The sequence below is a fragment of the Acanthochromis polyacanthus genome, chromosome 2 (genome assembly GCF_021347895.1).
Source record: "Acanthochromis polyacanthus isolate Apoly-LR-REF ecotype Palm Island chromosome 2, KAUST_Apoly_ChrSc, whole genome shotgun sequence".
Lineage (NCBI taxonomy): Eukaryota > Metazoa > Chordata > Actinopteri > Pomacentridae > Acanthochromis > Acanthochromis polyacanthus.
Window position 1 is genome coordinate 25,183,869 of NC_067114.1, and position 23,246 is coordinate 25,207,114.

The 23,246-nt window shown below is 41.0% G+C and overlaps 1 long non-coding RNA gene and 2 gene segments (V, D, J or C); 1 reads left to right on the forward strand and 2 right to left on the reverse strand.

The window, feature by feature from the left end:
* Positions 1-23,246, reverse strand: part of LOC110972317 (immunoglobulin kappa light chain-like) — a 238,184-nt gene that overhangs the window by 87,515 nt on the left and 127,423 nt on the right.
* LOC127531752 (Ig kappa-b4 chain C region-like) overlaps positions 1-23,246 on the forward strand; it is a 112,452-nt gene that overhangs the window by 190 nt on the left and 89,016 nt on the right.
* LOC127531766 (uncharacterized) lies at positions 12,015-21,920 on the reverse strand. Its single transcript, XR_007938852.1, has 3 exons — positions 21,826-21,920; positions 19,198-19,254; positions 12,015-12,264 (listed from the first exon to the last, which is right to left on the reverse strand). It is a non-coding gene; the product is annotated as an uncharacterized LOC127531766 (long non-coding RNA).

Below are 23,246 nucleotides of genomic sequence, written 5' to 3' on the forward strand. Positions count from 1 at the left end.
GTCTTTTCATTGTGGCAGGAAAAATAAATTAATTTTCATATGAACGCTAAATCTTCCAACAAATAGTTTTGCAGCAGGAGATGAAATTCATTTTAAAAATGTAAATTTTAAAATTCATTACATTGAGTCTAAAGAAATCAGGATGGTCCCGAGGACAAATCATTATTTGTGGTTTGAATATTGAGTGGTTGTAGGTTTATTTCAGTCTGACAGTCAGAGAGCCGTGTCTCTCTACAGTCAGAGGTTTTTGTACGACGCCTCAATCAGGTTGTATCACTGTGGTACACGTTCGGTGGAGGAACCAGACTGGAATTTGGAAGTAAGTTTATAATGTGTTTAATAGTAAATATGTTCTTGAAGAAAAAATTTGTTTAGAAACCATTTTTGATGGTTTGAAACAGAGAAAAGTGGATTTTTTAAATGTACAACATATTTAGTATTCGTGTTTTTATTTGTCCTCATGGAGCTTAACTCAGATCATCTTTTCTTAACTTCTGTCCACATTTAATTTCATATTGGAATTTAATCATTTGTAATCCAGAATACACAAAATTTTATTCCTTCTGTGACCAGGTAATAAACAATTCACTTTTATCAAATAAAACTGTACAGTTTGCAATTCAGCTTGAAATAATGTTAAAAGACCAAAATACAGAACATTTTACATTTGTTGAGTATTTTTCTTTATTTTTTCTACTAAATATTTGAAAGTAGTGTTTAGTTCTGATTTTTGGTGACGATAATTAAAACTGTTATTGTAAAAGTTTCCACATCTGCTGGTTTTATTTCCAGAACAGTTTAACATATTTCTGATCAAACTGTGAGATGATTCTCTCTGAGCTGATTTACATGAGAGCTTTCTTAAAGGGAACTGAAACAATGTGTGAGTGAGTGACTGCTGGAGCAGAAAAAGCATCTGACAGAAACTCCTTCAAGGACTAAACCAACCGTCTCACAGTCAAGGTGTCCACGTGTGTGATGTTTGATTGACAGCTGTGTGCTCCCTGTCCTCTAAGCTGATTGGTGTCTCCTAGGTGATGTCCGTCCCACCCTGACGGTGCTGCCCCCCTCCAGTGAGGAGCTGCAGCAGGGGAAGGCCACGCTCATGTGCCTGGCCAACAAGGGCTTCCCCTCAGACTGGAGTCTGTCCTGGAAGGTGGACGGCAGTAGCAGCAGCAGCAGCAGCATGAGCTGGGAGGAGAGCAGGAGCCCCGGGGTGCTGGAGAAAGACGGCCACTACAGCTGGAGCAGCACCCTGAGGCTCCCTGCAGACCAGTGGAGGAAGGTGGTCTCTGTGAGCTGTGAGGCCACCCAGGGCTCCCAGACTCCACTCTCAGAGACACTGAGGAGAGACCAGTGTTCCCAGTCCTGACTCACTCACTGGGACCCTCAATCCAGTCTGACTCTGTTACTGCTCCCTGTTTGCTCTCTCTAATTCTCTCTTATATATTTTTTTCTTTGAATTACTTTTTCAGACTAAGCAAAGATTAGAACAGCCATATTTTCCTCTTTATAATGATACACTTCATGTTTTCATGCAATAAAGCCTTTTGTCTTCAAATCAAGAGTTTCACAGTCTTTTTTTAAACAAACATCTTAAGATTTCATAATCATCATAAATTTAAGTAATCATTAAAAATCATGAAATGCACTGTATTGTATGAAATTATCTTTTATTTTCAGAAGTGCATTAAAACTATTATTTTTTTTAAAAAAGTGGGCATAATCCCAGAGAATTTATATAGATAGAATTCCCTCCAACATTATCAAAACATTGAGGACACTCTTATTTTTGCTGTAGACTGAAAACTTGTGTTTGACATCAAACAATTAATTTGAGACAAGAGATCAACATTTCAGGTTTTATTTCCAGGTATTTACATCTGGATCTGATATACAACCGAGAAGATAGCACTTTTTGTTTGAACCCACACATTTTTCATTTGACAAAATGTGTTGAAACGTGTGACTGGCAGGTGTGTTTTTTGTTTGTTTTTGTTTTGGTTTTTTTGCTCTGGTGTGTCCTATTACATTGATTATTCAAACAATCAATACTGCTCCATGTCTACATTCAGTTTCAGAGTTGGGTTTTGCCTGTGCAGACTGCATCTATAGTTAGAGGTGTAACCAACATGAAAACCAGACAGCTGTCTATGGGTGAAAAACAAGCATTTCTGAAGCTGAGAGAAGATGAAAATTCAAGACCAGTTACTGAAGACAACATATGCAAAAGAACTGCTACCGAGTAGTGGGTTATATGATATACTCTCACAAACTACTAAACACAATCTTGATGCACATGAAAACAATGAAAGTGTTTGTTATGGTCACCCGCTTTACGGTGCATTGCCGCATTGTTTCTTGTCACGAGGCTACAGCTACAGCGTGCTGATGGGCCTATATTGGCAGCCGATGCTAGCGATAGTTAGCTTTTAACTTTTCTGACACTTATCACATAGTAAACATAAAAGGCAGCACCACAAGTTTAAGATTAATGTAACACAAATATATACAGTGCCTTGTGAAAGTATTCGGCCCCCTTTAACTTTTTAACCTTTCGCCACATTTCAGGCTTCAAACAAAGATATAAAATTTAATTTTTTGTCAAGAATCAACAACAAGTGGGACACAATCGTGAAGTGGAACAAAATTTATTGAATATTTTAAAACTTTTTAACAAATAAAAACCTGAAAAGTGGAGTGTGCAATATTATTCGGCCCCCTTGCATTAATACTTTGTAGCGCCACCTTTTGCTGCAATTACAGCTGCAAGTCGCTCGGGGTATGTCTCTATCAGTTTTGCACATCGAGAGACTGAAATTCTTGCCCATTCTTCCTTGCAAAACAGCTCCAGCTCAGTGAGGTTGGATGGAGAGCGTTTGTGAACAGCAGTCTTCAGCTCTGCCCACAGATTCTCCATTGGATTCAGGTCTGGACTTTGACTTGGCCATTCTAACACCTGGATACGTTTATTTGTGAACCATTCCATTGTAGATTTGGTTTTATGTTTTGGATCATTGTCCTGTTGGAAGATAAATCTCCGTCCCAGTCTCAGGTCTTTTGCAGACTCCAACAGGTTTTCTTCCAGAATGGTCCTGTATTTGGCTCCATTCATCTTCCCATCAATTTTAACCATCTTCCCTGTCCCTGCTGAAGAAAAGCAGGCCCAAACCATGAGGCTGCCACCACCATGTTTGACAGTGGGGATGGTGTGTTCAGGGTGATGAGCTGTGTTGCTTTTACGCCAAACATATCATTTTGCATTGTGGCCAAAAAGTTCCATTTTGGTTTCATCTGACCAGAGCACCTTCTTCCACATGTTTGGTGTTGTCTCCCAGGTGGCTTGTGGCAAACTTCAAACGAGACTTTTTATGGATATCTTTGAGAAATGGCCTTCTTCTTGCCACTCTTCCATAAAGGCCAGATTTGTGCAGTGTATGACTGATTGTTGTCCTATGGACAGACTCTCCCACCTCAGCTGTAGATCTCTGCAGTTCATCCAGAGTGATCATGGGCCTCTTGGCTGCATCTCTGATCAGTCTTCTCCTTGTTCGAGGTGAAAGTTTAGAGGGACGGCCAGGTCTTGGTAGATTTGCAGTGGTCTGATACTCCTTCCATTTCAATATGATTGCTTGCACAGTGCTGCTTGAGATGTTTAAAGCTTGGGAAATCTTTTTGTATCCAAATCCGGCTTTAAACTTCTCCACAACAGTATCTCGGACCTGCCTGGTGTGTTCCTTGGTCTTCATGATGCTCTCTGCACTTTAAACAGAACCCTGAGACTATCACAGAGCAGGTGCATTTATACGGAGACTTGATTACACACAGGTGGATTCTATTTATCATCATCAGTCATTTAGGACAACATTGGATCATTCAGAGATCCTCACTGAACTTCTGGAGTGAGTTTGCTGCACTGAAAGTAAAGGGGCCGAATAATATTGCACACCCCACTTTTCAGTTTTTTATTTGTTAAAAAAGTATAAAATATCCAATAAATTTCATTCCACTTCACGATTGTGTCCCAATTGTTGTTGATTCTTGACAAAAAATTAAAATTTTATATCTTTATGTTTGAAGCCTGAAATGTGGCGAAAGGTTGAAAAGTTCAAGGGGGCCGAATACTTTCACAAGGCACTGTAGATATATATATATATATATATATATATATAGGCACTTATGCACTTTCCTCACCTGCAAATACAGAAGAAATACAGTTTCTGATGAGTATTTGTTGTCTTTGCTGCTATCTTGACTACTCTCATGTTTACAACTGGGCTTACTTCATTGTACACCGGGAAAACAGCACCAATCTCTCACACTACAGAGCCAGTTCTAACTCCTACTGATGAAAATGGGTGTCGCCCTACAATTACCGAGGATTATTTTTAGGTGTGACACAAGGTCTTTCAAATTCTATTCATAGTGGTGGGATCAAACAAATTAGAAAAACTTTTAATTCTGAACATCATATGAACTATTAAGATACACAATAGTTCAGGCTGCCACACTACACCAGAAGATGCAAACCATGCACAAGCAAGAAGAATAGGATGGGCAGGCTGGAATTTGCCTGCAAAGCACAGAGATGAGCCTCAAAGAATTCTGGCATTAAGTTTTATGAACTGATGAGAAAAAGATGAACCTTTACCAAGGTGATGGAAAGGCTGAAATTTCGAGGAAGAAAGGATCTGCTCATGATCCCAAACATACAAGTTCATCTGTGAAACACAGTGGAGGTAATGTCATGGTTTGGGCTTGCATGGCTTCTTCTGGGATGGCTCATTAATCTTTATTGATTATATGACACATGATGGCAGAAGCAAAATGAACTCAGAAGTCTACAGAAACATTTTGTCTGCCAATTTAAAGAAAGATACAACAACACTGATTGATGGATGCTTCATCGTGCAGCAAGAAAATGACCCAAAACACACTGCCAAAACAGCAAAAGAGTTCATCAGAGACAAGAAGTGGAAGGTTTTAGATTGGCCAAATCAATCTCTTGACTTAAATCCAATAGACACCTTGCAGTGTTTACTAACACAAGGTATGCACGCGCAGACCCGGTGCTCCTCCACATTCCACTTTAATTTAATGGGTGAGCCAGTGTCTGAAGACTGGGGTGTCTCGGAGTTCCCTGAACAAGAACAGAAAGATAGCATTTAGGAAATTGCACGTCTCGGCTTTGGCCGCATCAATGGGTTCGCTTTGAGAAGGCGGTGGCAGCTGTTGTTTGGGGCTGCCGCCGCTGACAGCCGCCTCCTGCTGCCTGCCGGACATGGCCTCTTGCTGTTTGGATGCAGCAGATGGTGTGCTGTCCTGTTGCTGCTGGCCTGGTTCGGCATGTTGGGCATTAAAGTAATCCTTCAATGCGTTATCAGGCACTACTTTGACATACTGCACTGTCCTGCTAACGGGCTCAGGGCTTCTTCGGTATATCAGCAGGAACTGTAATATCAACGTAACGACAGTTCCAGAGAACGCGGAAATCAGTATTAAGTAAACCAAACGTTTAGCCGCGGTAACAAAGCAAGTTCCACCTGGTCGCTCTCACAGCTGCCATATCATCTGCTTTACTACGATTCTGACAGCCGACAGCACAACAAGAAGGCATATTTAGCGTAATATGTGCTTGCAATATCACGCCTTGGCCAGGTAAACAGGCTTTGTTTTGAACCGGGTCTGCGTGCGCAGCTGCCTAATTAAGTATGCATACGTCATGTGAAAGGGGTCTATAGAGCTGCATTTTACCTGCTAAAGGGGAGACTGAACAGAGTAACCCCCGCTAAACAAAAAACAGCTGAAAGAGGCTGTTGTGAAAATCTGGTAAAGCATCACATAAAAGAATGAATTAGTTTGGAGATGTCAGTGGGTCACAGACTTGATTCAATTATTGCAAGCAAAGGGTCTGAAACTAAATATTAAGTCAGATTCACTTTGATCTGTTTTAAGTCTATCCGTACCAATATTTTTGCTCACCTAAAAATGTGGTGTTCTGTTACAAATAATGCTATCTTTGAAGTTGTCTATCAGATCCAGATGTAAATACTTAGAAATAAAAGCTGAACTATTGATCTCTTGTTTAAAATTCATCATTTGATGTCAAATCCAAATGTTTTCAGTCTACAGCAAAAAAATGTTATGATCCTGCTCGAGCCCCTGCCCTTCCTTCTCCTTCTTTCTCCCTCCTATGTTACATATAATCTTGTCTCTCTCTCTCCTTGTCTTGTCCCTCTGGCTCCCTCTGTTTGCACCTGTTGGTCTCTGCATCTGTCTCACTCCCTTGGTCTCTCTCACTTACTCTCGTGCATTACCTGTCTGCATTCTGCTGGTTGCTGTGACAAGAATCGGCTGCAGTAATCCAACCATTCAACTCACCTGCGTACAATCACACCTCCAGGTATTTAAGCCCTGTTCATTCACTTACTCTCGAAGTAAGGGGGGTTTGTTGGGTGAAGTGCTGGCTGTCCATGGGAGATGGAGGAGGGGATGCGGTGGGGGTGGGGAGTGTTTGGGGTGTGTAGAGGTCAGTCAAGTGAGAGCTGAGGGGAAGAAGCTGTTCCTGAGCCTGCTGGTCCTGGAACAGACATTTCTGTAGCACCTCCAAGATGGGAGGAGGGCCAGCAGACTGTTTCCAGGGTGGGAGGTGTCCCTGATGTTGCTGCTCCACAGACACCAATAGTGATACATAGTCTTAATGGGGGGGGAGTGGAGTACTGATGACATGTTGGACAGTTTCCACCTCCCTCTGCAGAGCTCTCCAGTCCGATACAGAGCAGTTCCAGTACCAGAGTGTGATGCAGCTTGTCAGGATGCTCTGGATGGTTCATTGGTAGATGTTCACCAGGATCGTTGCAGACAAGTTGATTTTTCTCAGTCTCATCCGGAAGAAGAGGCTGATCTACAGTGGCAAATACTCCAGTTAGTGTGTTGAAAACAGAGCTGCAGTGTAGAATCAGCTTCCCCTGTCATCATCTTAACTCTTCTTGCTGCTGCTTTCACACTTTAGTTAAGTGGTGAGTTCATCGGGAATAGGTACACTAATATCTGTTTTAATTATCATGACTATTTAGATCCATATTAAGTCCAAATAAGTGATAAATCATGCAGCTATCTGCTCTTACAGGCAATGAAATGTGAAACAGATCTCTCGTGAAATTTCTGTTACAGTTGATTTCTAGCGAGACATTGTTTTGACCTTGTAAATTTGTAAATCTAAAATGGAACAATGTAGATTATCATCTTTAGAAATGAAAAGCAGGACCATCTGCTTAAAGTGAACATGAATTTGATTTTCTTTTGGAAACTATAATATCACATCAGTTTTCCTATGGAGAAAAGGGTCATTCCGTGTGGTTTCACCAGATGGTGGTTGCCGCACCATTTTCAAATTAGTCCTAAATTTGCATGCCATTAGACAGTCACAAAAGTACTTTCTATGCAAAATTGTAGGCCTGTAGCTCAAATAGTTTCTGAGTTGTGGAGGTCTGAAATTTTCCATATTTGGGCTATTAAAAGCCTCGCCAGCGTTTTTTGCATCTTTAAGTGATTATTTCTCAGCCTCTAGACATACCAGAGAGCTGTGAGTTGGTAAACAAGGCCTCTGCATGTAGCTAGTGCCCCACAAACATCCCCAGGTGTTTCGAGATTGGTCTGGCTGCAGACCTCCACTCTCAGGACCCTTCCTTGCAGACCTGCACTGTGAGGTCTCCTCCACTCTCAGGACCGGAAGTTTGTTCGACGGAAGCACATATTTAGTGTTTCCCAAGCACGTATTTAGCGTTTCCCACGTGACGTACGGAGACAACAAAGTGAGTAAAAGTCAAGCGACAACGTTTTGTTATACAAAGAAACAGAAACAGCCTTTATTCACTAGAACATTACGTTGCACCCTATACATCGCCCTGTTAAGTTATATTAATTTGAAAGAATCGAGTTTTGGACTTTAGTTTGTAGCGTTGTTATCGTAGTTAGGCTAACGGTGGCTAGCGCTAACCAGGTTGATTCACTCGGTTGATTAGCCTCTAAAGGCACTATGTATTATTTAGATATATATGGGATTAGCTTGACATTAGAAGGCTTTCACTGTCGTTTGCAAACAGCATTTGCACAAAAATTATTTTGTCCCGGGCATTTTGATCCATATAAGCGGTTGATAAGTAACGTTATCCATGATCACTACAACGTTAACTGGTTTCCACTGTATAATAACTTGGTGAAGCCGTCTTGTGCACGCGATGGTTCTCACTAAAATGTGCCATTGTCCTTCTAGAAGACCAAAACAACTGAGTCAGCATATATATTTTTGTATAATTTTGTTTGACTTATTACGACATAATTTTTCTCTTGCAGATGCATATTTCAGTCCTAAAAGCCGGCAGCACGCCCAAAATTGAACGCTGCGAGACATGCTGCAAACAATTCCACTGTCCGCTGTGCCTAAAGTTTAAACCTGCCAAACTGTCCAAGCTGCAGAGCCACTTGGAGGCACACAAAAAAGGTGGCATTTTATTTAAAGGTAAGCATAATGTACTTGTCTGTGTGTTTGTATTCTTAAGTATGAGACAATGCTACTCAAGGTTTTGGTTTGGCTGGTAAAAGGGGAATGATCTACCCTAAACGGTTATAGAGAGTCATTTTCATAAAAGAAAAAGTTAAAAATCAGATTCTCTGCTCTGCAAGTCAAAATTTACGTGAGTTATGTGAGCCAAATGATTATCAGAAAATGAAAAGTTGAAAATAGGATAATAGTGCTTTTATTGTATTATGTAGTGTTGTAAATGTATTATGTATAGAAATGCATTCTTTTGTTTTTGCTTCTTTTTTTCTGATTGTTGAATTTAAATTATTGTGGACTTATGGTGGGAGGGAGTGGACATTGATAAGTTCTCTGAACTTTTTCTGCTCTTTTTTTGGTCACAAACTGTATTGAACTCGCCCTATTAACTCAACAAATGTCTGCTCAAAATAAATAAATAAAACTTCAGAATGTTGCTGAAATGGGGTGTGAGTGTACACCTGCACCCTAAAAGAGAGTATAAACAGTACTTATAGAGTGTACTTGTACATTGGTGCTTAACTAAGATGTTTTTTTTTTTTGCACGATTTTATTCTAGATAAAATTATATGCAGATGCGGACTGAACTGCAGGGATCAGGGACACTACCATTGTCCTGTGTGCAGTAAAACTGTTTTGAGAAGGACAGACATGACCAAACACTTGGAGGTTTGCCAGCGTGCCATGACTGCTGCCTCTCCAGAAAAGACCTCTCCTCCCGCCCACAAAAATACAGCTGCAGAGTCCACCTCGGTCTTGATGCCGGATCTCTCCTCTTCCAGTTCACCTTCAGCAGAGCAACAAACCTCAACTGCCACACCTCTGTCCACGCTCCTGCAAGCCACAGTCTCAACCTCTCAAGATTTGCAAGATACAGCTGCAGTGCCCTCCTTGGTTTTACCTGCTGCCACAGAGAAAAGACGTTCAAGATTATCCCTGAAAAAGGATAAATGCCCACATTGCAACCAGACAATCTACAAAAAAACATGGTCACACATATCCAGAGAAAACACAGTGGAAAATCAAAGGACATAAACGTTAAGAATCACTTCATGAGTGTCTGTGTCGATGCCACCAATGGCATTTCTGCAGTGCAGAAAACAAGGCATGGGTTTTAGACTGAAGCAAAAACTGGATGACATGACTGAGGTCAGTTTGCAGTCCTTTTTTCTCAGTCTTTATTAGTTGTTTTCAGTCAATCTTATGTCAAGTTTCCCATCCCAGGACATGGTTTCTAAACTGACTTTGTGACCTTTGCTTGTATTTAATGCAAAATAATACTTTTTAGGCTGAGGAGAGGAAGAAAATGTGCCACCAGGTAGAGACAACTGAAGAAGAGGTAGGCCTCTCCAGTTCCATGTTGTTAAATTTTGTGAGATGATCTTTTATGCCTTGACAAAAAGCTGACACTTTTTTTTCTTTAGACCAGTATGGTGGGCCAAGTTGTGGCCCACTGCAAACAAGCAGCAGAATGGGTGCAGGGGAACCCACAACTGTTTACAGCCAGGGTGGAGATGCCAGAAATTTTAAACATGGACAGCAGATCTATTGAGGAGGCTCAACAGCAACTGGCAAACTTGTTCGATGCCACCCAGGACATTGATGATGATGAGAGAGAATTCATTCTGGAGCCCTTCAAGTTTTTCTTTTACAACATTGAGGATATGTTTGTCTTCTGTGAAGAGGTTATGGATAACCGACGCTACATGGCATACTGTGAATTCAAAGACAAATAAAACGTTTGAAAGTTTGTTTTGTGTCTACTGTTTTCTCCTGTAACAGAGGTTATTGGCTCTCTGGATCATGTCACTAGGTATTCAGTAATTCAGTGAATTGAATACACAAAACTTAATCAAAAAATGAATCAACCCTTACATCCTCCATTGGCAAATCCATGTGGTCTGACAGCACAAGGTAAGAACATAGCACAAACAATATTAAGTAATTATTAAATGAATTATGATGAGAAGAAGATGAATAATTGTAAACACATACTATATACCTATATAAAAGAATGGAGTAAATCAATGTGTAAATGGGTCAAACAGTGCAGGAGGCTACATTTTCAATGATAAATAATAGTATGGTAACAAAGAACAGTCAGCAATAGGTTGGAGTGTGGAAGCATTATACCATCACACATTAGGGTGCATTCACACAGATGTATTGTTTCAAAACGAATATGTGGTGCAAACTAAACTAACAGCTGTCCTTTTAGCCAATTAAATCAAAATATTGTGGCGTAAAATAATGCAGTAATGAGAAATAATGTTTTAAGGGGATCATAACAATAGCTGTACTTCTAGTTTGCATTAATTATCAGCAGAAAAACTCGTTGGTCGTGCCGTTTTTGATTTTCTTGCATTTTATCCAGTTCAACTGGAAACATAGTATTTTTAAAAATCTTAATCGAACATGAATACACATAAATAATATTTACATATTTAGACATAAAATAATTCCCACGGAAAACTAGAAAACATGTAGGCTTCTGGTATACTCGCTTTTAAATCATATTTACATTATATACATATAGTATATTCACGTGGGAAACGCTAAATACGTGCTTCCGTCGAATAAACTTCCGGTCCTGAGAGTGGAGGAGACCTCACAGTACAGGTCTGCAAGGTTTTATTTTGAAAGGCTTCGAATAAACTTCCAGTCCTGAGAGTGGAGGAGACCTCACAGTGCAGGTCTGCAAGGAAGGGTCCTGAGAGTGGAGGTCTGCAGCCAGACTGTCTTGGGTGTTTCCCTACACTCACCATTGTGAAGACATTTGGTTGATGTGTACAAAGTGAAGAAACGAGCTCTTAGTCTGAGTGCATCTGATTTTCAAGAAGGACATCAGAGTTCATTTAGCAGTTTTAAGTGAGTAGATACAGTTTTTCAGGTATTCTCTTTTGTCTACTGGTAATTAAAGATCCTATTCATTTTAAACTGTCTTTATAGAATGCAACTTCACATGTTTAAGCTAATTTTTTTTGAGGTTGGGATCTGTGATTTTTATGTTTTCTCAAAAAAGAATAGAGATGAAATAATTGTGATCCAAAGTGAAGATGAGGTCAAATTTGATTAAAGAAACTTTTCTTATTATGTGACCCAAGTCAGATCATCTGATTATTTACAAACTAAATAAATAAGCAAAATTCATGAGATAATGACATGAAAGCACAATGTTACATGAAGAGGCTGTGATGGAGAAAATTACTGTATGCGACTTACATGAAGACAGAGAATTTATTGTCAGCAGCTCGTCTTGATCAGTGTGTGTGTGTGTGTGTGTGTGTGTGTGTGTGTGTGTGTGTGTGTGTGTGTGTGTGTGTGTGTGTGTGTGTGTGTGTGTGTGTGTGTGTGTGTGTGTGTGTGTGTGTTCAGTGAACTGTATCAGTCACTTCAGTTTCTATTCAGTCTGACTGAGGGAGGTTTTTGTACGACGCTTTTTCACTGTGTGAACGAATACTGACTGTTGATGTAGAATTCACCCATACAGTAATAAACTGCAGCATCTTCTGTCTGGACTCCACTGATGATCAGACTGAAGTCAGAGTTTGATCCTCTGCCTGTAAAACGATCTGGAATCCCTGATGCTCGAGTGCTGGTGTAGTAAATGAGCATTTTAGGAACTCCTCCATCCTTCTGTTGGTACCATGAAAAGTAGTTTCCATTAATATTGCGACTGGTCTTACAGCTGATGGTGACAGAACCTCCCAGAGCAGAGCTTACTGCTCCAGACTGAGTCACTGTGGTCTGTCCTCTGGACTCTGAGGATTCAGAGACACAAACAGAAAGCAGCAGCATGGTTCTGTGGGCTTCATTTCAGAGGGATGGATGTTGATAGAGGAGAGGAGTCTGATTCTCTGGACTTTACCTGTGAAGCAGCAGCAGAGGAGAGTCCAGATGAGGACGCAGATCAGAGTCATGTTTTTAATGAGGAGGATTTCTGTGTCTTCTGTTGTCATGGAGGACAGCTGTCAGTCCTCCAGAGTTGAAGTGTCAGGACTATAAAGTCTCCCAGAGCACTGGAGCATGGTGCTGCTGATGCAAAGTGGCTCTCTATGGAAATGTGTGACTGACTCCAGCAGGGACTTGGATCACTGTGATGATGCTGATTATCAATGGATCAATCACCGGATCAGCCAACTAAATGTGTCAATATTAATTTATATGAGGTTTTGATGAGGTTTGATGGACAGACCGTCTTCCAGATTATTACATAATTAACTTATTAACATCACTCTGGGACATGATCTACAATAAACCAGGGAGTTTTTAATACTATGAACCTGATGACTTAAAAGTAAAATAGTCAAAAGAAGTGCAAATTTGAACTTCTTATCTTTAACACTGAAACCTGTCTGTTGTCATGGTTCACCAGTGATGCCTGTCTGAGAAGGAAGTGAAACACTTAAGACTGGTTTCATCCACTCTGAGAAACATCAGCAGAAGATAAATCCTCTTCTGCAGCAGTTGTTAATTTTAGTTCTAAGAGACTAATGATTTTGGTCTCTGCAATGGGTGGAGTTCTTTCCAATCCATGACAGTGCTGCCCCCCTCCAGTGAGGAGCTGCAGCAGGGGAAGGCCACGCTCATGTGCCTGGCCAACAAGGGCTTCCCCTCAGACTGGAGTCTGTCCTGGATGGTGGACGGCAGCAGCAGCATGAGCTGGGAGGAGAGCAGGAGCCCCGGGATGCTGGAGAAGGACGGCCACTACAGCTGGAGCAGCACCCTGAGGCTCCCTGCAGACCAGTGGAGGAAGGTGGTCTCTGTGAGCTGTGAGGCCACCCAGGGCTCCCAGACTCCACTCTCAGAGACACTGAGGAGAGACCAGTGTTCCCAGTCCTGACTGCTGGTCTGACTGTTACTGTGCTCTGTTTGCTCTCTGTAATCTATCTTTTTTTCTCAAACTAAACAAAGATGTCTCATTTTCTTCCTCATGATAACACAGTTCATCTTTCAAAAAATAAATATGCTTGTCTTCAAATTATTATTGCTTAAACTGGCTTTTTTACTTAAACATCTCAGTCTACTGTGAAATGTATATGAATTTTAGGAATCATTTTACTGTGCAACTGTACAAAATGATGTTTTCATTTTGTGGTGACATAATGAAGCAGGCATGAAAAATGTGAAGAACCACAATGAAGAAAGATCACATTGAAATGATCTTTCCATGAATACAGATTCATAACGAGTGCAAATCATGAGAATAGTTATTTCAGAATGTCACCACATTTCATAAATAGGTATAACATGACATGACATCTTTTTGCATCCAAATCCAGCTTTAAACTCCTCCATAACAGTGTCTCGGACCTGCCTGGTGTGTTCCTTGGTCTTCATGATGCTCTCTGCACTTTAAACAGAACCCTGAGACTATCACAGAGCAGGTGCATTTATACGGAGACTTGATTACACACAGGTGGATTCTATTTATCATCATCAGTCATTTAGGACAACACTGGATCATTCAGAGATCCTCACTGAACTTCTGGAGTGAGTTTGCTGCACTGAAAGTAAAGGGGCCGAATAATATTGCACACCCCACTTTTCAGTTTTTTATTTGTTAAAAAAGTATAAAATATCCAATAAATTTCATTCCACTTCACGGTTGTGTCCCAATTGTTGTTGATTCTTGACAAAAAATTAAAATTTTATATACTTATGTTTGAAGCCTGAAATATGGCGAAAGGTTGAAAAGTTCAAGGGGGCCAAATACTTTCACAAGGCACTGTATGTTACAGTGGTGCAGGACATGTATACGGTCTGTAAGACAGTGGTGAGGTGTGATGTAGGAGTAACAGAGGAGTTCAAGGTGGAGGTGAGACTGCATCAAGGATCAGCTCTGAGTCCCTTATTGTTCACTATGGTAATGGACAGGCTGGCAGATGAGGTCAGACAAGATTCTCTATGAACTATGATTTTTGCAGATGACATTGTGATCTGTAGTGAGAGCAGGGAGAAGGTGGAGGAAAATGTAGAGAGGTGGAAGTATGCCCTGGAAAGGAGAGGAATGAAGGTTAGCCACATCAAGACAGAATATGTGTGTGAATGAGAGGAACTCAAGAGCAAGGGTGAGGTTACAGGGAGTAGAGATAAAGAAGGTGGAGGATTTTAAGTTCATAGGGTCAACAGGCTAGAGCAATGGACAGTGTGGAAAAGAGGTGAAGAAATGTGTGCAAGCAGGTTGTAACGGGCGGAGAAAAGTGTTACATGTGATGTGCAATTGAAGAGTATCAATAAGAATGAAAGGAAAGGTTTACAAAATGGTGTTGAGACGAGCAATGTTGTGTGGTTTAGAGACAGTGGCACTGAGGAAACGACAGGAGGCAGAGCTGGAGGTAGCAGAAATTAAAATGTTGAGGTTCTTCTTGGGATTGACCAAGATGCATTGGAACAGGAATGAGGACAGCAAAGGGACAGAACATGTTAGATGTTTTGGAGATAAAGTTATTCAGTTCAGACTGAGATAGTTTGGAAATGTACAGAGGAGGGATAGTGAATACACACGTGGACAAAATTGTTGGTACCCCTCAGTTAAAGAAGGAAAAACCCACAATTCTCACTGAAATCACTTGAAACTCACAAAAGTAACAATAAATAAAAATTTATTGAAAATTAAATAATCAAAATCAGCCATCACTTTTGAATTGTTGATTAACATAAATATTTTAAAAAACAAACTAATGAAATAGGGCTGGACAAAAATGATGGTACCCATAACTTAATATTTTGTTGCACAACCTTTTGAGGCAATCACTGCAATTAAACGATTTCTGTATTTGTCAATGAGCGTTCTGCAGCTGTCAACAGGTATTTTGGCCCACTCCTCATGAGCAAACAGCTCCAGTTGTCTCAGGTTTGATGGGTGTCTTCTCCAAATGGCATGTTTCAGCTCCTTCCACATATGTTCAATGGGATTCAGATCTGGGCTCATAGAAGGCCACTTTAGAATAGTCCAACGCTTTTCTCTCAGCCATTCTTGGGTGTTTTTGGCTGTGTGTTTTGGATCGTTGTCCTGTTGGAAGACCCATGACCTGCGACTGAGACCAAGCTTTCTGACACTAGGCAGCACATTTCTCTCCAGAATGCCTTGATAGTCTTCAGATTTCATCGTACCTTGCACACTTTCAAGACACCCTGTGCCAGATGCAGCAAAGCAGCCCCAAAACATTACTGAGCCTCCTCCATGTTTCACCGTAGGGACAGTGTTCTTTTCTTCGTATGCTTGGTTTTTGAGTCTATGAACATAGAGTTGATGTGCCTTACCAAAAAGCTCCAGTTTGGTCTCATCTGTCCAAAGGACATTCTCCCAGAAGCTTTGTGGCTTGTCAACATGCATTTTTGCAAATTCCAGTCTCGCTTTTTTATGAGTTTTTTTCAGCAGTGGTGTCCTCCTTGGTCGTCTCCCATGAAGTCCACTTTGGCTCAAACAACGACGAATGGTGCGATCTGACACTGATGTACCTTGGCCTTGGAGTTCACCTTTAATTTCTTTGGAGGTTGCTCTGGGCTCTTTGGATACAATTCCAACGATCCGTCTCTTCAATTTGTCATCAATTTTCCTCTTGCGGCCACGTCCAGGGAGGTTGGCTACTGTCCCGTGGGTCTTGAACTTCTGAATAATATGAGCCACTGTTGTCACAGGAACTTCAAGCTGTTTAGAGATGGTCTTATAGCCTTTACCTTTAAGATGTTTGTCTATAATTTTTTTTTCGGATGTCCTGGGACAATTCTCTCCTTCGCTTTCTGTTGTCCATGTTCAGTGTGGTACACACCTTTTCACCAAACAGCAGGGTGACTACTTGTCTCCCTTTAAATAGGCAGACTGACTGATTATGAGTTTGGAAACACCTGTGATGTCAATTAAATGACACACCTGAGTTAATCATGTCACTCTGGTCAAATAGTTTTCAATCTTTTATAGAGGTACCATCATTTTTGTCCAGGCCTGTTTCATTAGTTTGTTTTTTTAAATAATTATGTTAATCAACAATTCAAAAGTAATGGCTGTTTTTGATTATTTAATTTTCAATAAATTTTTATTTATTGTTACTTTTGTGAGTTTCAAGTGATTTCAGTGAGAATTGTGGGTTTTTCCTTCTTTAACTGAGGGGTACCAACAATTTTGTCCACGTGTGTATATCAGTAGAAGGTTGCTGAGTTTTGAGCTGTCAGGCAGGAGGCCGAGAGGAAGACCAAAGAGGTGGTTTATGAATGTAATGAAAGAGGACATGAAGTCAGTTGGTGTGAAAGAAGAAGATGCAGGGAATACAGCGAGATAGAAGCAGATGATTTGCTGTGGTGACCCCTGAAGGGAAAAGCTGACAGGAAAAGAAGAATCTAAATCCATCCCCAAAGGTGATGCACAGTCTTGACAGGGGCGAGTGGAGCGCTGGTGACATATTGGACATTTTTCACCTTCCTCTGCTGAGCTCTCCGGCCTGAAACAGAGCAGTTACAGTACCAGACTGTGATGCAGCTGGTCAAGATGCTCTGGATGGTGCATCGGTAGAAGTTCACCAGGATCTTTGGAGACAAGTTGATTTTCCTCACTTATCCACAAGAAGAAGAGACACTGGTGAACCTTCTGATCAGCCTCAAGGTGTTGAAGGTCCAGGAGAGGTCCTCAGTGATGTGGACGCCCAGAAACTTGAAGCTATGAAACACAGTTTACCTCTGTAGATGACAAATATAAAGGTTGCCTCTTCATCATCGTTGTTGATGAGACCCACCACCAGTGTGTTGTCTTCAAACATGACAATGGTTTTGGAACCATGTACAGGTGTCCAGTCATAGATGAACAATGAGTAGAGGAGAGGACACAGGATGCAGCCTTGTGGGGTGCCAGAGTTCAAAGTCAGTGATGAGGACGTGTGATTATCTAACCTGACGAACTGGGGTCACTTTGTTCCTCAGTCAAATACTGAGTGGCAGAGTGAGGTGTTGATGCCAAGTTTAGTGAATTTCATGACCACTTCAGAAAGGATGATGGTGATGAATGCTGAGCTGAAGTTGATGAACAGCATTCTGATGTAGATGATAATGTTGTCCAGATGGGATAACAGTGGTGACATGACGTGCTGTGGAGATAGTGCTCTCTGTGCTGTATGTGGTAGGTGAATAGAGGGGTGTCCATTGTGGGAAGCGGATAGGGTTTTAGGTGAGCAAGGACCAGCCTCCTGAAGCATTTCATGATGATGGGTGTGAGATTAACTGGGTGGCAGTCAATCAGGCCTGATGCTGTGGAATGTCTTGGCACTGGCAACATGGAGGTTGTTTTAAAGCATGTGGAAACAGCTGCTTGGGACAGCGACAGGTTGAATATGTCAGTGAGGACCTCAGCCAGCTGCCAGCACATGCACTGAGACTGCGTCCAAGGATGCCATCAGTGTGCATTAATACTGCTCAGATCAGCACACATCAACTGGGAGAGTGTGATGGGTTGGTGGTCAGCATCAAACTTTCTGCTAATAATGTAGCTCTACATGTTTAAGATCATGTTGCATTTTGAGGGATGTTAGAATATTTTTGTGCAGATCTGATGGTGAAGATTCGAATGTTCATCTGTGATTTCATGTTTTTATTTAGCAGAATAGACATGTAATAACTGTGACTCCAGAGTAAAGCTGAGGTCAAAGGTCGTGACAGAAACGTTGTCATTATTTGACCAAAGTTGGATCCCTTTGACTTTGGAAACCAAAGCATGATAAATATCAGATAAAGAACAAGGACTGAGGAGGTGAGAAACTGTGATGGAGAAAGATCTGTGATTTACACTGAGGTTTAATATCGCCAGTGAGCTTGATTTGATTCATGTTTATTGGTGGTTACACGAACAGTGATGAAATGTTCAGTCAACTTGTTGAAGCTCTGTGTGTGTGTGTGTGTGTGTGTGTGTGTGTGTGTGTGTGTGTGTGTGTGTGTGTGTGTGTGTGTGTGTGTGTGTGTGTGTGTGTGTGTGCGCGTGTGTAATTATAGGGGTTGTGCTGACCAAATGTCCCCACAACGATAGGAATATCCAAACAAACGTCATTTGTGGGGACCTCGGTTGGGTCCCCATGAGGGGAAACAGTGGTTTCTTGGCCATGTTGTTGTTACTGAAAAAAGTAAAAGTGCAAAAAAGTTTCTTTAGGATTAGCCATTGTTTTGGTCTGGGTTAGGGTTAGGGTAAGGATTAGGGGTTAGGTATGAATGGGAGTCAATGGAAAGCAACCACGGGGGATATAAGAATCAGACGTGTGTGTGTGTGTGTGTGTGTGTGTGTGTGTGTGTGTGTGTGTGTGTGTGTGTGTTCAGTGAACTGTGTCTGTCACTTTACTTTCTGTTCAGTGTGACTGAGGGCGGTTTTTGTACGACGCTTTTTCACTGTGTGAATGAATACTGACTGTTGATGTAGAATTGACCCATACAGTAATAAACTGCAGCATCTTCAGTCTGGACTCCACTGATGGTCAGACTGAAGTCAGAGTTTGATCCTCTGCCTGTAAAACGATCTGGAATCCCTGATGCTCGAGTGCTGGCATGGTAAATGAGTAGTTTAGGAACTCCTCCATCTCTCTGTTGGAACCACGATGCACGGTGGGAGTTGCTCCAGACATGAACATTGGGACTGGTCTTACAGCTGATGGTGACAGAACCTCCCAGAGCAGAGCTCACTGCTCCAGACTGAGTCACTGTGGCCTGTCCTCTGGACTCTGAGGATTCAGAGACACAAACAGAAAGCAGCAGCATGGTTCTGTGGGCTTCATTTCAGAGGGATGGATGTTGATAGAGGAGAGGAGTCTGATTCTCTGGACTTTACCTGTGAAGCAGCAGCAGAGGAGAGTCCAGATGAGGACACAGATCAGAGTCATGTTTTTGATGAGGAGGATTTCTGTGTCTTCTGTTGTCATGGAGGACAGCTGTCAGTCCTCCAGAGTTGAAGTGTCAGGACTATAAAGTCTCCCAGAGCACTGGAGCATGGTGCTGCTGATGCAAAGTGGCTCTCTATGGAAATGTGTGAATGACTGCAGCAGGGACTTGGGTCACTGTGATGATGCTGATTATCAATGAATCAATCACTTGACCAGAGAACCAGTTGTGTCAGTATTGTTTAATATGAGGTTTTGGTTGAGCTTGGTGGACAGATCTTCTTTCAGATTATTTCAGAATTAATATATTAACATGACTGTGAGCCATGATCTACAATAAAAGAACAAGTTTTTAATCCTATAAACCTAACTTATTAAATAATATGACTGAAACTTTATGCAGTCAACAGAAAGAGTACATATTTGAACTTCTTATCTTTCACACTGAAACCTGTCTGTTGTCATGGTTCACCAGTGATGCCTGTTGGAGAAGGAAGAGAAACATTTAAGACCAGTTTCATCCACTCTGAGAAACATCAGCAGAAGATAAATCCTCTTCTGCAGCAGTTGTTAATTTTAGCTCCAAAAATCTCCATTGATCTTGTTCTCTCCAGTGGGTGGACTTCTTTCCAGTCCATGGCAGTGCTGAAATAAGCTTTTTTTTTCTTGTTTTGAGAGGGGCATTTTTTCCAGTGTAGTTGTCACCCACCAAGTTGCCATCACATAAACCAAAGCTTATTTGATTCCAACCAGATTTGTGGTGTACACTCCCTGTCAAAAGTTTTAGGACACTGTCTCATTCAAATAAAGTAGAACCTGTCCTACAACTTTTGACAGGGTGTATTTCATCATATGGATGTGATCAGGGCAGGACTCTGATCATACTTGTAAAGTTTCAGGCAGATTGGAGCATGTTCAGGGCATTTACACAGCATTTGAAATTTCATGACGACGGATCAAAATTCCAGAGGCCGCCACGGACATGCACTTTCACTTTGGAAAAAGATTTTAATAACTTTGGATCATTAAGGCCTCCTGTATGTACTGGCTGAATTTAAGGTGAATTGGAGTTTCCCCCCAGGAAGAGTTCACTCTAGAAAAAAATGAAAAATGGGCAAAATCTGACATTCAACGCAAAATATCTCACTTCCTGTTGGGTTTGGAATGTGGCTGTCACTGACTTTTTTGTTCAGCCTGATGTGCTGCATGTGTGTACCAAATTTGGTAGATACACCCCCTGTCAAAAGTTGTAGGACAGGTTCTACTTTATTTGAATGAGAAAGTGTCCTAAAACTTTTGACAGGGGGTGTATATATGGAATTATCACATGGGGTCCACCTGGACTGTGCATTCATCCATTACCTACACACCGCTTAATCCTAATTACAGTCGGAGGGAGGCTAGAGTCTATCCCAGTTGACTCGGGGCAAGTGCAGAGGACACCCTGGACAGGTCACCAGTCTATCACAGGGCTACACACAAACACTCACACCCACATTCACCCCTACAGGCAATATAGAATAATCAAATAACCTCATCATATTTTTGGACTGTGGGTGGAAGCCAGAGAACCTGGAGAAAACACACACAGGGAGAACATGCAAATTCCATAAAGAAAGATCCCGGGAAGGCCGGGACGTGAACTTCTAGTGAGCGAGTGATCTTCTAGCTGCAAGGGGAAAGTACTAACCACCATGCCACTGTGCAGTCCCCAGCTGGACTGTGCATCTTTTATTTTTTGTGTATGTTTCTGTTATGTTGCTCTTGTGATGACTGCTTCAGTTGCATTGTTTCATTTAATTTCAGGAGTGTGTGCGTGCATGTGTGTGTGTGTGTGTGTGTGTGTGTGTGTGTGTGTGTGTGTGTGTGTGTGTGTGTGTGTGTGTGTGTGTGTGTGTGTGTGTGTGTGTGTGTGTGTTCAGTGAACTGTATCAGTCACTTCACTTTCTGTTCAGTCTGACTGAGGGAGGTTTTTGTACGACGCTTTTTCACTGTGTGAACGAATACTGACTGTTGATGTAGAATTCACCCATACAGTAATAAACTGCAGCATCTTCTGTCTGGACTCCACTGATGGTCAGACTGAAGTCAGAGTTTGATCCTCTGCCTGTAAAACGATCTGGAATCCCTGATGCTCCAGTGCTGGCGGAGTAAATGAGCATTTTAGGAACTCCTCCATCCTTCTGTTGGTACCATGAGAGTAAGTTTCCATTAACATTGCGACTGGTCTTACAGCTGATGGTGACAGAACCTCCCAGAGCAGAGCTCACTGCTCCAGACTGAGTCACTGTGGTCTGTCCTCTGGACTCTGAGGAATCAGAGACACAAACAGAAAGCAGCATCATGGTTCTGTGGGCTTCATTTCAGAGGGATGGATGTTGATAGAGGAGAGGAGTCTGATTCTCTGGACTTTACCTGTGAAGCAGCAGCAGAGGAGAGTCCAGATGAAGACGCAGATCAGAGTCATGTTTTTGATGAGGAGGATTTCTGTGTCTTCTGTTGTCATGGAGGACAGTTGTCAGTCATCCAGAGTTGAAGTGTCAGGACTATAAAGTCTCCCAGAGCACTGGAGCATGGTGCTGCTGATGCAAAGTGGCTCTCTATGGAAATGTATGATGATGCTGATTATCAGTGGATCAATCACTTGATCAGATAATTGATGGGAAAGTTTTAGATACGTATGTACAGAATTATTAGACATTGAATTCAACTGAACTGTTATCATTTCTTCTATGTATTTTTAGCGATTCATGTTCTATAAAAAAAAATTTTTATACAGTTCTATCACGACATCAACAAAACAAAAAAATCTACAGAATTCAACTATAGATTAATTAAAAATGTGTATATCTAATATAAAAATGTAATCTGGTCACTTGTATTCACTGTGTTATTTCCAGATTTGACATCATCAGTCAGAATGATACAAACAGCAAAATCATGTAGTTGAGTTTGTTTGTTTCAGAGTCAGAGAGCCGTGTCTCTCTACAGTCATAGGTTTTTGTACGACGCCTCAATCAGGTTGTATCACTGTGGTGGACTTTTGGTGGAGGAACCAGACTGGATGTTGGAAGTAAGTCAAATTAAAGTTGTTTTAATTTAGGTGATATTCTTCTTTTCTTGTCTATGCTTCTCTATTTATCATAGCAGGAAAAATAAACCTCATATTCATATTAAATTTGTTAACAAAGAGAGACGAAGCAGGAGACGAAGTTTATTTTTAAAATGTAAATTTGAAAAAACTATTACAATGAATCTAAAACATCAGCATGGTCCAGAGACAAATCATTGTTTCTATTTCAGTTGATGAATTTTGAGGGTTTGTAGGTTTAGTTCAGTCTGACAGTCAGAGAGCCGTGTCTGATAGTCAGAGGTTTTTGTACGACGCCTCAATCAGGTTGTATCACTGTGGTGGACTTTTGGTGGAGGAACCAGACTGGAATTTGGAAGTAAGTTTACACTGTATTTAATACTAATTTGCTATCTTAAAAAAATGTTTAGAAACCATTTTTGATGGTTTGAAGCAGAGAAAAGTGTTGTTGTTTTTTAAATGAAAATCATTTTTAGTATTAAGATTTTCATTTGTCCTCATGGAGCTTAATTCAGATCAGCTTTTCTAAACTCCATGTCCACATTTCATTTTATACTAAAATTTAATTATTTAAAATCTAGAAAACATAAAACTTCATTCCTGCTGTGCCTAGAATTATGAACTATTCAAAGAGTTCAAATATAACTAGACCGTTTCAAACTCAAAATGATGATGAAAATACAGAATATTTTACGTTTGTTAGGTGTTTTTCTTTACTTGTTTCTACTAAATATTTGAAAGTAAT